Below are 16651 nucleotides of genomic sequence, written 5' to 3'. Positions count from 1 at the left end.
GACCATACAGTGAATTTCAAACCAGGGGTCAACTGAAAATGACAGAATGTCTAACCCACATTTCAGATGTTGCAAATATCAGCAGCTGTATAATGAAACAAAAATATGAAACAGCACAAAAAGACTGCCATGAAATAGCCCCTTGATTGAATTTTGGCATTCAACCTGTGATCAAAGTAAAATAGATGGCAACAGGTTATTTCCTGATATTGGGTTCTATTGTGACATTTCTTGAATGATGTATATGGACTGTATTCAAACAGCTGTTAGCTTAGCCCATTATGGATGGAAAATGTCAAAAAGAACAAATGGCATTCATCCAAATCCATAAAGGTAATAAAACAGTAAAAGAGATGGCAAGAAAAACAACTCCATCATCATGCTTTGTATTTGCAAGATAGAACTTCTTCTGTAGCACTGAACTTTGAAATATTGCAGGGATATGAATGACCATTTAAATAGTAAGCTGATCTTGGTCCTCAGAGTTTGGTCTTTCTGGCTTTCATGTGGGACAGAGACAGCTTTGGTCACCTTGGTGGATGACCTACACAAAGAACTGCACAGGAGGAGTGTGTCCTTGTTGGTTCTCCTGGACTTTTCAGCAGGCTTTGATACCATCGACCATAGTATCCTTCTTAGTTGCCTTTCTGGGATGTGGTTTAGAGGAACTGTTCATCAGTGACTCTGTTCTTTCCTGGAGGGGCATTCTCAAAAGGTGGTGCTGGGGGTGTTTGACTCCTTTACCACTGGTCTGTGCTACCCCCCATGCTATTTAACATGTACATGAAACCACTGGGAGACGCCATCCAGAGTTTTGGAGTGTGGTGTCATCTATATGCAGATGACACCCAACACCATCACTTCTTTCCACCTAATTCCAAGGAAGAGGTTCCTGTGCTAAGCCAATGCCTGGAGGTAGCTGTAATAGACTGAATGAGGGCAAACAAATTGAAACTAAATCCAGACAAGACAGCTGTAAGACATATCTGGGAATAGGGATTCAGTCTGTGTTAGACGGGGTCATACTCCTCCTGAAACACAGGTTTGCAGTTTGGAAGTACTCCCGGATTCAACTATGAACCTGGAGGCCCAGGTATCAGCAGTGACCAGGAGTGCTTTTGCACTGTCAAAGTTAGTGCACCAACTGGTCCAGTTCCTGGAGAAATCAGACCTGGCCACAGTGGTACGTGCATTGGTTTAATCCTAGTTTGTCCAAAGACTGCTAACTGGGGCTGGAGACATGGAGCGTACAACTCCTCCATTGCAGCAGCTCCACTGGCTGCCAACACATTTCCAAGCACAATTCAATGCTGGTTTTGATCTACAAAGCCCTATACGGCTCTGGTCCAGGTTATCTGAAGGATAGTTTCTCTTTCTATGAACCTGGTAGACATTTACATCAACTGGGGAGGGTCTTTCCTCTGTCCCATCACACGCTCAAGTGCATTTGGCGGGAACACAGGAGAGGGCCTTTTTGGTGTTAGATGGGGTCATACTGCCCCTGAAAATGCAGGTTCGTAGTTTGGGAGTACTCCTGGTTTCAGCTCTGATTTCTTGTTTTATTCATTGCAAAACTCATACTTTTCCTGGCTCTTCACATCTGCAGAAATCTCAGTCATTTCACTATCCAGTGTGTTTTTGTGGCTGTCTGTTTTGTACATCCGTATAACTTATTTTGTCTAACAACTTGCCCTCTCCCCCCCACTCTGTGATACTATATATGTTACTTTGCCAGTTGTAGTTACACTACAAGCCCTATATTAATGGGGGATACATCTTTAGAATTACTATGAAAATGCAAAACAAAAACACCTCTTCCAAAACAAAACAACAACAAAAACTAAACAGACAAGATATAACAAAGCCTATTGAAGCATACCACAGAATTGGGCTGCATAGACCCTAAAATGCCTTGAGAAAACATGGGGTGGGGGTGTGCATAAGTGAAATGGGTACAAGTCCTGTGAATATGGGGGTGTACCATAAAATATCTCACATGCTTTTTTAAAAAATATTTTGCCAGCATCAATTAATTAATCTAACAATTCTAATTAAGTGTACTTTCCACCTTTTCATGCAATAAGTTAAAAGATATATGGTAACTCTACATAACCAATTTCTTCTACCAATACATTGCATATATATTTCTTCAAACCACCACTAGAACATGATTAAGCTTTATAACAACAACAACATCATGTGATATTTCTTAGTGTATTAAGAATGTAGTTTCCTGTAGCCATTACTAATATGTTTACCTATAAGTATACAAGGTCATGTTTCCTACAGACTTTAGAAACTATGCTAATAGAAATAACAATGACCAGACAGTATAACCTTTGTGTATATTTCAGCTGCTATCGGCTCCCCTCTTGACATCCTCAGGGAAATAAATTCCACCTCATCCCTAGTTCTATATCATATTTGTGAGTTTTTCTTTAACTAGACCTTTGCCATGTAGGATCTATGGTGTGTGTTTATAATGAGCAGTCATTATTTATAAATGGCTCCCTCATTCTCTTCTCATACTTATAAAATCAGGGTCATTCAGGTATCACATGCTTGCCTCAACATAGCATTGTTTGTATGATATCGATGAGCCTGTAGAAATGTGCAAACTGATAGGCAGAGTAAAAAAATATTGAGGAAAATTGTCTTGATTTAGTACTGGACAAGCCAGCCATATCAGCACATGAACGTATTTGGTGCAAATAAAAAATGAACTCAATTCATATGTGGTAAAGGCTGATGTCTGCAAATGAGGGATCTGCCTTAAAATGTAAACCAAGCTTTGAAGAGTTCTGTCATGGAAAGAGTGAAGAGTCTACACAGGAGAGCTTCCTCTGCATGTAAGCATTCTCCACCATGATTAGGGACAATAATGTCAAGAAAAAATAACACAAGAGTCACCATGGATAGGGGAAACTCTACTCTGCAGACTCTAATAAGGTGGTGGCCAATGAAGCATCAAATTTGCCTTGGGGTTTAATCTAAACTTTAAATGAACTATCCATGGTTCTGAATACTAATCCACAATTACATCTAGCACCTTGGATAGTTCATTAGAAGTTTAGATTAAAACCCAGAGTAGATTAACCACTCCATTGATTTAGAAGCCATTATCCTTAATGGATTATGTAGTTGCCACCAGCAATCCATAATCCCTAATGGAATTTTCCATTTGTTCAAAACAGAAGGCAGCATTATGGCAAAGAATAGAAATTGGTAACTTCCTCTGTGTGTGTGTGTGTGTGTGTGTGTGTGTGTTTGTATCTTCTATTGATTAGAATCAGTACATAAATGTGACAAAAATTCAAGTCAAGAAAATACTGGTAAAGTAGAGTCTGGCTTATCCAATCTTTGCTCATCCAACATCCTGAATTATTCAGTGCAGTCTGCCTCCAACCCAGAGGCAGTATTGAACTGCTTTTTCTGTCAATTTGTTGTAAAACATGATATTTTGGTGCTAAATTTGTAAAATCATAACATAATTTGACGTTTAATAGGCATTTCCTTAATCCCTCCTTATTATCCAACATTTTTGCTTATACAATGTTCTGCTGGCCCATTTATGTTGGATAAGCGAGACAACACTGTATGTCCTCAAGCAGAAATCTACAATGGCAGACTCATGCCATCCCAAAGAATAGCTTGCTTTCTCTTAAGGAAGCTCATCCATTGCCAGTACCAGTGCCCTTACAGGTCAAAATGAATCCAGTAAATGTTAATGCAAGGAAGGTACAGCTCACTGATGTGACCCAAATACTGATGGAAGAAATAATTGTAAGTTGTTCTCAGGTAAAAAAAAAACAACAACAAAAAACAAAAAACAGATCCCCTATAAGTTGGAAACTTACCTAGGTAGGATAAAAGACCAATGAGAAATTTGTAAAAATTTCTCCCAGTATTTGAATGTCCTGAAGTGTTGTGGAGGAATTATTCTGCAGGTTTCCTGTGCATAGAACAGGAATATTGGAGGTGGGAGTGTTGTACTTACTTTGTTTTTCTATGAGGAATATGTCCTTGGCAGCTCTTTGTTAATATTAAATATGATGTCTGGAATCCAATATTGTATTTATATATGTAGACATAATCCCGACCTTACACCCTTAATCCCCATTTACTGGAAGGCACAAGCCGGAAGGGATGAAAATGGTTGTCAACCATTCCTATCCCTCCTAATAAGTAGGCAGAAGCAGGATCATGTTGCAATTCCTTCTTGCTCTGCAGATTACTTATGTCAGGGAGAACACCAGCAATCTTCTTTCCAAATGACAGGGGAGGAAATCCCTATTGATTATAGCAGCTGCCTCCCAGTGCATTGGAATTTGGGGACTTTCATGGCCATAGTCTCCTAAACTAGGGGGTCATAAATACATGCTAATCATAAGTGCTTAACATTTGTAGCTGCTATGGAGATTTCTGGCTAGGAAAAAGGCTGTGGAGAAATATTCATTTTCTCACACAGCATACAGCAAGTACAGTAGAGTCTCACTTATCCAACCTAAATGGGCTGGCAGAATGTTGGATAAGCAAATATGTTGGATAATAAGGAGGCATTAAGGAAAAGCCTATTAAACATCAAATTAGGTTATGATTTTACAAATTAAGCACCAAAACATCATGTTATACAACAAATTTGACAGAAAAAGTAGTTTAATACGCAGTAATGTTATGTTGTAATTACTGTATTTGCGAATTTAGCACCAAAATATCATGATGTATTGAAAACATTGACTACAAAAATGTGTTGGATAATCCAGAATGTTGGATAAGTGAGACTCTACTGTACTACAGATTAGTCAAGGATGTTGATCCTTATCTCCAAATACCACCATTATACTTTGGGTGTTGCATCTTTCCTTTGTGTACATATCTGGACCTACAAGTGTGCATACTATCCACACAAGAAGTTAATAAAAATTGAGAAACCCCTCCCCATAAGCTTCATTTTATGTTTTTAGGATCAGTGTTAAATTAGAGATACATACAGCTCATAATAATTACACAAACTAATATGACTTCTTAGTAGGCTTGCTCAAATAATTCGATTTCCCCGTTACCCGTTATTAATTCGTTATTTTCGTTACTTTTGAAGCAATATACGGCCTTGATTGTCCACACGTCTGGATATCGCGGTTTCGAACCGCGACTGGCCGTTTTTAGTTATGTCGTCGTTTTTTTTTCGTTTTTTAAAAAAGCTTTTGCAAATCACCCAAACTTGTTTAAGTGCACTGGGGCAACCTAGCGTGTTGTTTGCACCTTGTGGCCAATCAGAGAGCACGTTTAACCAGGGGGAGGGGCTGGTAGGACGTCCTGAATGAAAAGAGCGAGCACAGGGAGCCTCGTGGCTCATTTGCACCGGGAATCTGAAGAGGGTGGAAGGGAGATTCTGGGCAGGCAGGCAGGCAGGCAGGCAGGCAGGCAAGATTGCTGCGTCACAGCTTCCTTGGCTGTGTCTGAGCTAGAGCTAGGCTACAGAAGACCGGGAGAAAAGGTTGGGTGGGTGAGTTTGGGTGGTGTGGGTTTGGAAACAGTTAGGTGTTTCTTTTTCTTTCTTTTTGCAAAGGGCTGCCCTGTGGGTGTTTTTTTCCTCACGAGATTGGCGTTTTCCATTTTCCCACCCGGCCAGCAATTTTTCTGCTGCGCCATTTTTCCTCTTGCTGTGAAAAGCCAATTTTGGAAAAGGGTTGCAGCTCCCATTCTCCTTTGTAGAACTACACCTCCTTTTTGGGAAACAAGGGAGCCTGTTTTGCCCCTTGTCTGCTCAAGCAGGGCTGTTTGTCTCTGCCAGGGACGCTGTGAAAAGCCAATTTTGGAAAAGGGTTGCAGCTCCCATACTCCTTTGTAGAACTACACCTCCTTTTTGGGAAACAAGGGAGCCTGATTTGCCCCTTGCCTGCTCAAGCAGGGCTGTTTGTCTCTGCCAGGGACGCTGTGAAAAGCCAATTTTGGAAAAGGGTTGCAGCTCCCATACTCCTTTGTAGAACTACACCTCCTTTTTGGGAAACAAGGGAGCCTGATTTGCCCCTTGCCTGCTCAAGCAGGGCTGCTTGTCTCTGCCAGGGACGCTGTGAAAAGCCAATTTTGGAAAAGGGTTGCAGCTCCCATACTCCTTTGTAGAACTACACCTCCTTTTTGGGAAACAAGGGAGCCTGTTTTGCCCCTTGCCTGCTCAAGCAGGGCTGCTTGTCTCTGCCAGGGACGCTGTGAATCTAAAGCCAAGTTTGGAAAAGGGTTGCACCTCCCATACTCCTTTGTAGAAAAGGAAAGTACAGGTATCCCCTTGTAAACGAATAACAATAACTAAAACAGTAATAGACGGTTTTGCGGCACTTAATAGGAACTGAACAGAACACGTTGCCAATCAAGAAACAACAAATCTTTCCCCCCAGTTACACAATAACTTACCTTCCTCCCTTCTGTCACCTGAAAACACTCCCGTTATTATGAAGCGTTCAGCTGAACGCGGGTCTGGGGGAGCAAGTCCAGCTAGTGGTAAAGCAACAGCCAGGACACTGTGGGGGGCCAAAAAAGTTAGGGTAGGTCCCATCCGTCTGGAACGCGGAACGGTGGGAGTGGGTGGACTTGATGAAGAACCTGGCTGTTCGAATGCTAAAAGTTCACAGCCCTCCACACGGAGCCAGTTGTCGTATGGAGCTGAGACAGCAGGACGATCAATGGAACATACAGGTGTTGCCGTCCTGGAACTACAGGTGGTGGATAGTGAGGATATAGATAACCCCACCCTTCCACCCGCTACTGACAGTGAGGAGGAGGTAGAGGAGGTAGTACCATCAAACCATAGATTTCCTCATGCTGCTGAAAGGGTGCCCTCGACTCCTATCTCTGTGGGCGTCTCCACAGTGGCTGTGGGGAGGCCAAGGTCATATATTTGGGACCATTTCCATGTCCACTCTCAGCGTGCTACTTTGGCAGTTTGTAGGCACTGTGGGGCAAATATCAGCAGAGGCAGAGACCTGAGACATCTTGCGACCTCGGGGTTGAGTTCTCACTTGAAGCGACACCATCCCTCCATATCGGTAGGAGGGGGAGCTGGAAGCCCTTCCAGTGGCAGCATTAGCACACAAAGTTCTCCTGGTGAAGATGGTGGAAGGCAGACACAGTCCACCTTGGAGGATTGGGCCATTCCATTACCCAGAAAGAAAACGGGGGAAACATTACTCACACCCCAGCAGATAACCCAAAGTGTGGGAGAGATGATTGCCCTTGATCACCATCCCTTCCGCCTGGTTGAACAAGAAGGCTTCGTACGCCTTATGAAACGCCTGTGCCCCCGCTACAAAATCCCCTCCCGTCACACCTTTTCCAGAAAAGTTATTCCCGGATTGTACGAGGGATGCAAGGAACGCATTATCCAGATGTTGCGTAGCGCCATGGGAGGACACATCCATTTTACCTCAGACATTTGGTCAAGCTTGGGAGGAGGCCATTCCTACCTCTCTCTCACGGCACATTGGTGGGAGAAGGAAGGCAGTATGGATACATCCCATCGTTGGGCACTCCTCGCTTTGGAGGTAGTTGATCGTGATCACAAGGCAGAGACCATCTGCAGCTATCTTGAAAACATGATGGGGGAGTGGATGCGGTGCAGGCCGGAAGAAATGAGGAGGGGCTTCATGGTGACTGACGCTGGTAAAAATATGATCAAAGCGGTTGAAAGTGCCGGGTTTCAGAATGTGTCCTGCATGGCCCACTTGCTTCACAATACCGTCAAGGAAGGTTTAAAGAGCCCGGAAGAGCAGCCAGCCAGCAACGCAAACATCGCCCTGCTGATCGAGCGCTGTAGAAAGATTGCAGGCTACTTCCACAGGAGCATCAAGGCAGCCCGGCAGCTGAGAGACAGGCAGAGCCTTGAAGGCCTCCCGCAGCACAAGCTGCTCCAGGACGTCTCTACTCGGTGGAATTCAACCTTTAAAATGCTCGAACGCATGGTCGAGCAGCAGAAGGCGGTACACGGCATCTCCCTCACATTGGTTGCACCTGTTAGCAAGCTTGTTCCAAATAAGCAAGAGTGGGACACCATCTCCCAGCTGGTAGACGTACTAAAGCCATTCAAACATGCCCCTGAGACCCTTTTGGAATCAAAAGCCCTTCTTAGCCAGGCAGTGCCCATGGTCTTGAGGCTAAGGAGGCACCTAGAAAGGCTTGGGGCCGGTCGAACACTGGACTCCCTGGCTGGACCGCTGACACCGCCGGCCCAGGAGGTGGTGAGGAGGTTGTCCTTTGCTGTACGGAAACACCTTGAGCCACTTCTTTCCAGCAAGGTCCATATGCTGGCGGCCTTGTGTGATCCACGGCTAAAGTACAACGTCTGCCCAAAAGACTTTACCATGTGGAAGGCCCAACTAGTTAACCTTGTGAGGGAGGTCTTTGCTGCCAGGGTGGAGGAAACGGGCACAGCGGCCCCTCTTCCGGAAATGCCTGTCACCCCCAGCACTAGCGCTAGTGGCGAGACTGAAAGTCCCGGGGAGCCGGTAGGGGGTTGCCGTAGGGATACGGATCTCCAGCCGCGACCAGGAAACGCTTTTTTTGCAGAGACGGTGGCCATACTTGCCTGCTCGGAAGAATCCTCTTTGCTGGCTTCTGCTCAAAAGGTAGACTCGGCCGAATGCTCGGTCAACAGGTACTTTGAGGAGCCTCCTGAGATAATTTCTTGTGATCCATTGGCCTATTGGGCTTCACGTGAACACATGTGGCCGGATCTGTCGCACGTAGCCCGCCAGTTCCTCAGCTGTCCTCCCACCAGCGTGCAGAGCGAAAGGGTCTTCAGCCTAGCGGGAGATGTAGTCACGCCCCACCGCAGCTTGCTGGACCCTCAAACAGTTGAGAAACTGGTCTTCCTGAAGGCCAACCTTCCCGTGTTGAATTTCCCCGATTTGGATTTTGACACCGACGGCTCCTAGAGCAACAGTTCTCCTCCTTTAAGCAGCTCTGCTTCAGAGTAACTTTGGCTAATTTTGTTGGTGGCCGGGGGGGTTGCCCCTTTGGACTCTGTCCAACAACTCTCTCCTCTATCCTACAATGCTTTCCTCTCTCTTTTCCCTTCCTTTCTCGTCTTTATCATCACTCACCGTTGCCCACTGTCGTTTTTGGGTTCATCAATCTCAAGGGGCCGTTTCCCGAATCATTGAATCATGGAATCATAGAAAAGTAGAGTTGGAATAGAACTCATGGGCCATCGGGTTCTCCCCCAACTAAGACGCAGGAAGTTTCATTCAAAGCATCCCCGACAGATGGTCATCGAGCCTATGCTTAAAAGCTTCAAAAGAAGGAGCCTCCAACACAGTCCGGGGGAGACAGTTCCACTGCCGAACAGCCAACACAGTGAGGAAGTTCTTCCTGATGTTCAGGTGGAATCTCCTTTCCTGTAGTTTAAAGCCACTGCTCCGTGCCGTTATCTTCAGGGCAGCAGAAAATAAGCTTGCTCCCTCCTCCCTATGACTTCCCCTCACATATTTCTACATGGCTATCATGTCTCCTATCAGCCTTCTCTTCTGCATGCTAAACATGCCCAGCTCTTAAAGCCTCTCCTCATACTGCTTGTTCTCCAGACCCTTATTCATTTTAGTCGCACTCCTCTTGACGCTTTCAAACTTGTCCGCATCTCCATTTATCTGCGGTGCCCAAAGTTGGACACAGTATTCCAGGTGTGTCTGACCAAGGCAGAGTAGAGGGGGAACATGACTGCCCTGGATCTAGACACTGTAACCCTATTGATGCAGGCCTAAAGCCCATTGGATATTTGATCTGCCGCAACACATAGTAGGCTCATTGTTATCTTGTTGTCCACGAGGACTCCCAGATGTTTTTCTCACACACTGCTGTCAAGCCAGGCGTCCAAAAATCAGTCGCTTGGATTTCCATTATTTCTTCCGAAGTAAAGTATCTTTCATTTGTCCCTGTTGAACTTAATATAGTTACTTTTGGCCCATCTCTGTAGTCTGAAGTTACAAAACGTTTTCTCTCCTGTAATACTGACTCTGTAGAGGTAGAAGGATATTCTTTGGGAAATTAGTCCATAAAAGCCAAGGTAGGAAATGCTTCCGCTTTGGGTTCAGTACGGATTTCATTCAATTCTCTATTTTTCTTTTTTTTGGTCAAAAAATATTTCCCTCACGAGCCATGACTTTTTGGTCTTCTCCAGATCCTCGCAGCTCCTGTACAGAAAGAGCACTGTTATATTTGATGTGGATAATTCGGATAATCATTTTAGGTGAAGGGATACGCCACACTCTCACTTTACAGAGATATCTGTCCATCTGAACCTTTGAGGATGTGTTTTGCCGCAGGAATTACAACACCTCGACCTTGGCCAGCACTTCTCTAAATTTTCATCTTTCACTGTCCCATCGGCTTGAGCGGGTGTGGTCGACACAGTGGCCGCGGGACGGCCGCCTTTGGGTCCCCTAGCCCTCTGCCCGCTTAGGCAGAGGGTGCCGTTTGCCCATCAGGGCGTGTGACTTTGCGGCTGCTTTCGATGTGTGGGCGCAGGTTACGTCGAGTGGGAACTGCTTTTTGCTGGCTTGTTGGTATAACTAAGAGGGTGGAATCATCAAAGACAGTGGGACACCTCCGCCTTTGCCAGCATTTCTCCAAATGGTTGTCTAGTGTCCCATCTCCTTTATATGCCGTGGTCTACGCTGTGGACGTTGAACGGCCGCTTTTGGGTCCCCTCGCCCTTTGGCCGCGCACGCGGAGGGTGCCGTTTCCCCTTCAGGGCGTGTGCCTTTGCGGCTGCTTTCGATGTGTGGGCGCAGGTTACGCCGAGTGGGAACTGCCTTTTGCTGGCTTGTTGGTATAACGATAGAAGAGGGTGCAATCACCGAAGAATGTGGGACACCTACGATTTTGCCAGCATTTCTCAAAATGGAAACCTTGTGTCCCATCACCCTGAAAGGCTGTGATCGACGCTGTTGCTGCGGAACGCCCGCCTTTGGGTCCCCTCGCCCTCTGGCCGCGCACGCGGACGGTGCCGTTTGCCCGTCAGGGCGTGTGCCTTTGCGGCTGCTTTCGAGGTGTGGGCGCAGGTTCCGTCTTGTGGGAACTGTTTTTTGCTGGCCTGTTGGTATAACAATAGAAGAGGGTGGAATGATCAAAGACAGTGGGACAGTGTCCCATCACCTAGAAAGGCAGTGTACTCAACGTTGTGGCCGCAGAACGACCGCCTTTGGGTCCCCTCGCCCTCTGGCCGCGCACGCGGACAGTGCCGTTTGGCCATCAGGGCGTGTGCCTTTGCGGCTGCTTTTGATGTGTGGGCGCAGGATCCGTGGCGTGGGAACTGCTTTTTGCTGGCTTGTTGGTATAATGATAGAAGATGGTGGAATCACTGAAAAAAGTGGGACACCTTGGCCTTTACCACTTCTCAAAATTGTCTTCTTTCACTGTACCATTGCCTTGAGCGGGTGTAGTCGACAGTATGTGATGATAATCTTCCGCAGACTCATAAGTAGAGAATCAATCCACCCAGAAACTCTGTTTTGCTATTAAAAACAATTACTTATGTCTTCATGTTTCCTTTTGAATCAACATTTGTGCTTTGTTTCTACTTTGGATTCATTACTACTCCATTACACACAATATCTTTCATAATTGTACTTCCTCAACTTTACTTTAACTGTATACCAACAGAAGTCATTTCCCTCTATCCAGCTCATCTGCTGGAGAACTTTAATAACACCAGACACACACAAGTCTTCCCTGAAGTGCAACTCCATGGAAACATGAACCTAACATCAGAGCCTTAAAACCTTCCTCTTCCAAAAAGCCTTCGAGGTCTGTGTGGTCGATCGTAGCCTATTGAAGAATTGGTTGCCAGGCCAATAGTATTTCGCACTGTATTGTTTTTTAACTGTCAAACTACCTCATCTCTGTGAAGTATTCAGCCCTCGGACCAGAGCCGTGTTTTTACACCACTGTTTTTTAAGCTGGTAATGCTGTATGCTGACTGTGACTTCAGTTTTATTTTATGTCTTATTGACCCAACATTTCCTTGAATACAGAGGAGTCTCACAGATCCAAGCTGAACGGGCCTACCTAAGCTTAAATAAGCAAATATCTTCGATTGGACTTGTCGAAGAAAAACGTATTACACATCATATTAGGTTATGATTTTCCTAATTAAGCACAAAAAATTCATGTTATACAACCAATTTGACAGAAGAAGTCGTTCAATATGCAGTAATGTTATGTTGTTATTGCTTAATTTATGATTTTGGCTGCAAAATATCACGATAGAATGGAATCATGAACTACATAAATGCCTTGATTTATCCAGAGGCTTGACGGTTTGCTGTCATGGCGTGTGCCTTTATGGCATGGGTTGTGGGGTGTGGGCGTGGGGCCGTCCAACGTTGTCCGGCCCCCCTGGTCCGAGGGGCTTGGGCCCACATTTCGAAAGCAGACGGAAAGAAAGCATGCCCTTCCCCGTGGGTTCTGGGGTGTGGGCGTGGGGCCGGCCAACGGTGGCCGGCCCCCCTGGTCTGAGGGGCTTGGGCCCACATTTCGAAAGCAGACGGGAAGAAAGCATGCCCTTCCCCGTGGGTTCTGGGGTGTGGGCGTGGGGCCGGCCAACGGTGGCCGGCCCCCCTGGTCTGAGGGGCTTGGGCCCACATTTCCTGGTTTTTTTCTTCTCTCTCTGTCTCTGGGAAGCGTGCCGGCCAACTGTGGCCGGCCTAGTATTTCAACGTGTGGGCCTTGCCGCCTGAGGCTTTTTCTTTCTTTTCTTTTCTTTTGATTTTGCTGCCTGTCGGCCTACGTGGTCGTGTTTCCCACGATGCACCGCATCCCTCTTCTCTCGCGGCTGTCGTTCTTTACCCCTTTGTGCGATTTTGCACAGAAGCCTCCTTTGGGGCGGCCACTCTTTTTTCCTGTCTGGGAAGCGTGCCGGCCCACTGTGGCCGGCCTAGTATTTCAATGTGTGGGCCTTGCTGGCTGTGGCTTTTTCTTTCTTTTCTTTTCTTTTGATTTTGCTGCCTGTCGGCCTACAGGGTCGTGTTTCCCACATTGCACCGCATCTCTCTTCTCTCGCGGCTGTCGTTCCACACCCCTTTGGGCAATTTTGCACAGATCCTTCCTTTGGGACGGGGTCCTCTGGTTTTTTTTTCTCTCTCTCTCTGTACGGGATGCATGCCGGCCAACTGTCGCCGGTGCAGGATGGGGTCTTTGATGCTGAGATAGACATAGGGGTTCGGATCCCCACGGGGATTTTTTCTTTCTTCTTTTTTCTCCATCTTGGACATTGCGGTTCGGATCACCACGTTGATTTCTTCTTACTTTTTTCTCCAATTTTTCCCACTACCCCTGCCAGTGCTTTTAATGGATCCCAACCCTCATGTGTATCTCAGCAGCTGAGCCCCCGCCCTACTGCTTTAGGGAAAGGGGCAGGGGTGTGGGATCCATGCCCCCATGTCTATTTCCGCAGTTTAAGCCCACGCCCTGCTGCTTTGGGGAAAGGGGCAGGGGTGGGAGACAGGCCACGGTGGACGGCTCCCCAGGGGAGTGGGATACAAGCCCCCTTTTTGCCATCAGGCAATACATCAAACCAACGTCGCAGAAATCTTACATTTCTTGGGAGGGGGAGGGGTTTGACCACTGGGGTATAATGGCCTCCAATATGGATGCCTGGGGAAAGTCATTGCGCATAGTGGCAGGCAGCAAAATGTGTCTCTTGGCCAATGGCCCCCAATGCCCTAAAATTTTGACAGATTTACGGGCACTGAAACAATGTTACACAAGTAGAAGAAGGACTTTCACAGTGATGGAACCCCTATTGAATGAACAGGAAATAACAATTCAAAAGCAGGAACAGATTTTTTGCAATTGGTAAAGTTTTTCTATATGAACTATAAAATTGCGCAATAAATCTTAGGAAAGGGCAAACTCTCTGCAATTTAGCGAACAAGCAGGGTGGATTGTGTTCTCCCACTGTACCAAATTTGATCAGTATAGCTGAAAAAATGAGAGCAGGAGAGCCCCCGAACTCCCCCCCCCGGGGCTGTTTTTGGGCGACTGCGCATGCGCGTCCGCCATTAACGAATTAATTTCGAAAATAACGAATTTTCGTTAATTTCGAATTTTTTTGAGGGCAAAATTCGGAAATGCCTTCAGAAACGAAATGCTGCCCCCCTCTAGTTTTGAAACGAGTTTAGAATCAAATTTTTCGTGGATCGATCAAGCCTACTAGATAACATACGCCTGATGAGGGAATATGGATGTTAAGTTAGGTCTATTGGAATGGATCATATCCTGACTTCTGATTTGAGTGTGTATATATCAAGGGTGGGATACTTGTGGCCCTTTAGATAATGCTGGAATACGTGTCACCCATCAGACTATGATATATCACTTGTTAACGGGTTCAGGGTCCTCATCTCTGGCATATAGACTGTCGAGAAAGTGAGAAAAATACATGGAGATTGGAAAAGAAGACAATGGATGTGATCCTGCCACCATTAGCATTCTGGCACAGAACATATATTGTGTGAATCGGTCTTCTGTGACTTGACATTAGGTGCCAATTGTATTCTGCCTGTGGTTTGAAGGCAGTGTCTTCTATCATTGCCTGATCTCTGTTGTCCATGTCAATATTCATTTTCTTCTTGTTTGCCTTTATGTCGGTCTTATTTCATCATGTTTCTACAGCTAATGAGGTCAAGGAATGTCTTTGTTTTCCTGGAGATTTTGACTTTTGCTTCCACACAGTTGTCAGTCTGACTGCAGTACAGGAAGAATGTGACACATTCAAATATTGCTGAGATGGCAAACTCAGCAAATTACTGACAGGCAAATGGAGGTCTATTTCACATAATTACTCTCTCCGGAATTTAGTGATTGCTAAATGTTGAGGTTGGCGGGGAAGGGGTGGGGAGAATCATCCAAATTCCTATTATCACATGCCGAAGTTCAGCTGCCTATCCTTGGAATAAGAAGAGAATTCAACTGTCACAAGATATCCTTGATTGCTCATTATCCTGAAATTCTTGGTTATGAGGCTCCAAGGTAAAATGATTTTCTTGTATGTAATTTTTTTTGTCAACTGATTGTGATGCTGAGTTCTTCAAAGATGTAAGAAGGTCTTTGATTTCATTACCCATATTTCCCTGACAAAGGACAATTTTAAGAGTTTTGCAGAGTTAGCCTTTTCATATGATATGGACACTTGGAAAAAATTAGTGGAAAAGTCAACCCTATATAAACTCAGCCCCTATGTACACTCCCAAATAATGCCTCAAAGAAAAGTCCACTTTGGTGGTTTCGCCCATGTAGAGGCACATCAGCATCTTTGCTTACTTCCACCATAATGTATTTAATGTAAATGGTTACCCCATGTTTTTATCCTATGTGTTTTACCCTCTTTTATCCCATTTCACTCCCATTTTCCCCTCCCAGTTTTGTAATTATATATTTAAAATCAAATTATAGAATCATGTCCTGTGTATGTAGTAGCTGCTGATTGACCCTAATATCAGTTTCATTCTACAACCAAGTTAAAACTTTTTAAAAACAATTAACGGCTCCAGTAACTCTTGCCTATTCTTGAAACTTTCTGTTTCAAAAGCCTGTCTGAATAAAAGGCTTGAGCTTTCCATCTTCTTTTGCCTTTTGCAGAGAAGCAGATGATGCCTTTTAACAAAAATGAAATCTTGGTGCCTGTGTTCGACTGCCAACATTATTACAGGCCAGAGGCTATTACATGTTGATTTTTAAAAACCTGTTTAGAAAACTGATTTTACCTTGATAAAGATGAAATGACATGACAGGACTAATACCCACTGGCAATTATTTGTTTCGTACGTCACCATTTTTAGATATGGGATTACTGATGTTAGCGATTCCAGTGCCTGAAAAGAAACAGTGTCATTTTGAGTTAAATGTGTAGCATGTGCCATTCACTTTGTTGATACTGTGGAATTCAAATATATCACAGAATCCATTTGCAACTTATTCATACACATATGCCGAGAAAGAGAGAAAAAGAGTGAGAACTATTGGAAAATACCTTGGGGAAGGAATGTGAAACTAGATATGGGAGACAACAGAAGAAATGGGGAATGTTTGATTCTTTGGTAGATCTGCTTAAGACTGAATGGTGCTCTCTTACTGCTCCAAACTGCCTATCTATATATATAAAAGAGTGATGGCATCACGGCGATGCACAAAACAGCAAATCTACAGGTCCCCCAACCTCCAAATTTGACCACACAACCCATCATCCACGGCTCCAGTAAGATACAACACATTTATATGACAAACACAATCACAGGGCACAAACGGCCAAAAACTGCAACAGGCGATGTGCGCCTGCGCGCACCCCCCTCATCCCTTCCCGCGCGCGCACACACACCTCGCCTCAGAGCTGAAGGAAGGAAGGCAGGAAGGCCGATTCCTTGGTGGGCGCGGGATGGAGGAGGCCGCGCTGGGAGGTGCGGGCCTCACGTCGCTCTCTGCCCTCTCCCCCCCCCCCCTCAGGGCCCATGGAGGGCCCCGGTCGTCGTTCAGGCCCCCTCCTCCCGCCCCTCTCCCCTCCCCTCAGCGCGAGGAAGGCCCCGCGGAGCCCCCGCCTCACCCTCTCTCCTCCTCCTCCCTTCTCGGTTCTTCTCGGAGGTCTTCAAGCTCTTCAAGGTGAGGG

Source organism: Anolis carolinensis, chromosome 1 (assembly GCF_035594765.1).
Source record: "Anolis carolinensis isolate JA03-04 chromosome 1, rAnoCar3.1.pri, whole genome shotgun sequence".
Lineage (NCBI taxonomy): Eukaryota > Metazoa > Chordata > Lepidosauria > Squamata > Dactyloidae > Anolis > Anolis carolinensis.
This window is presented reverse-complemented; position numbering follows the sequence as displayed.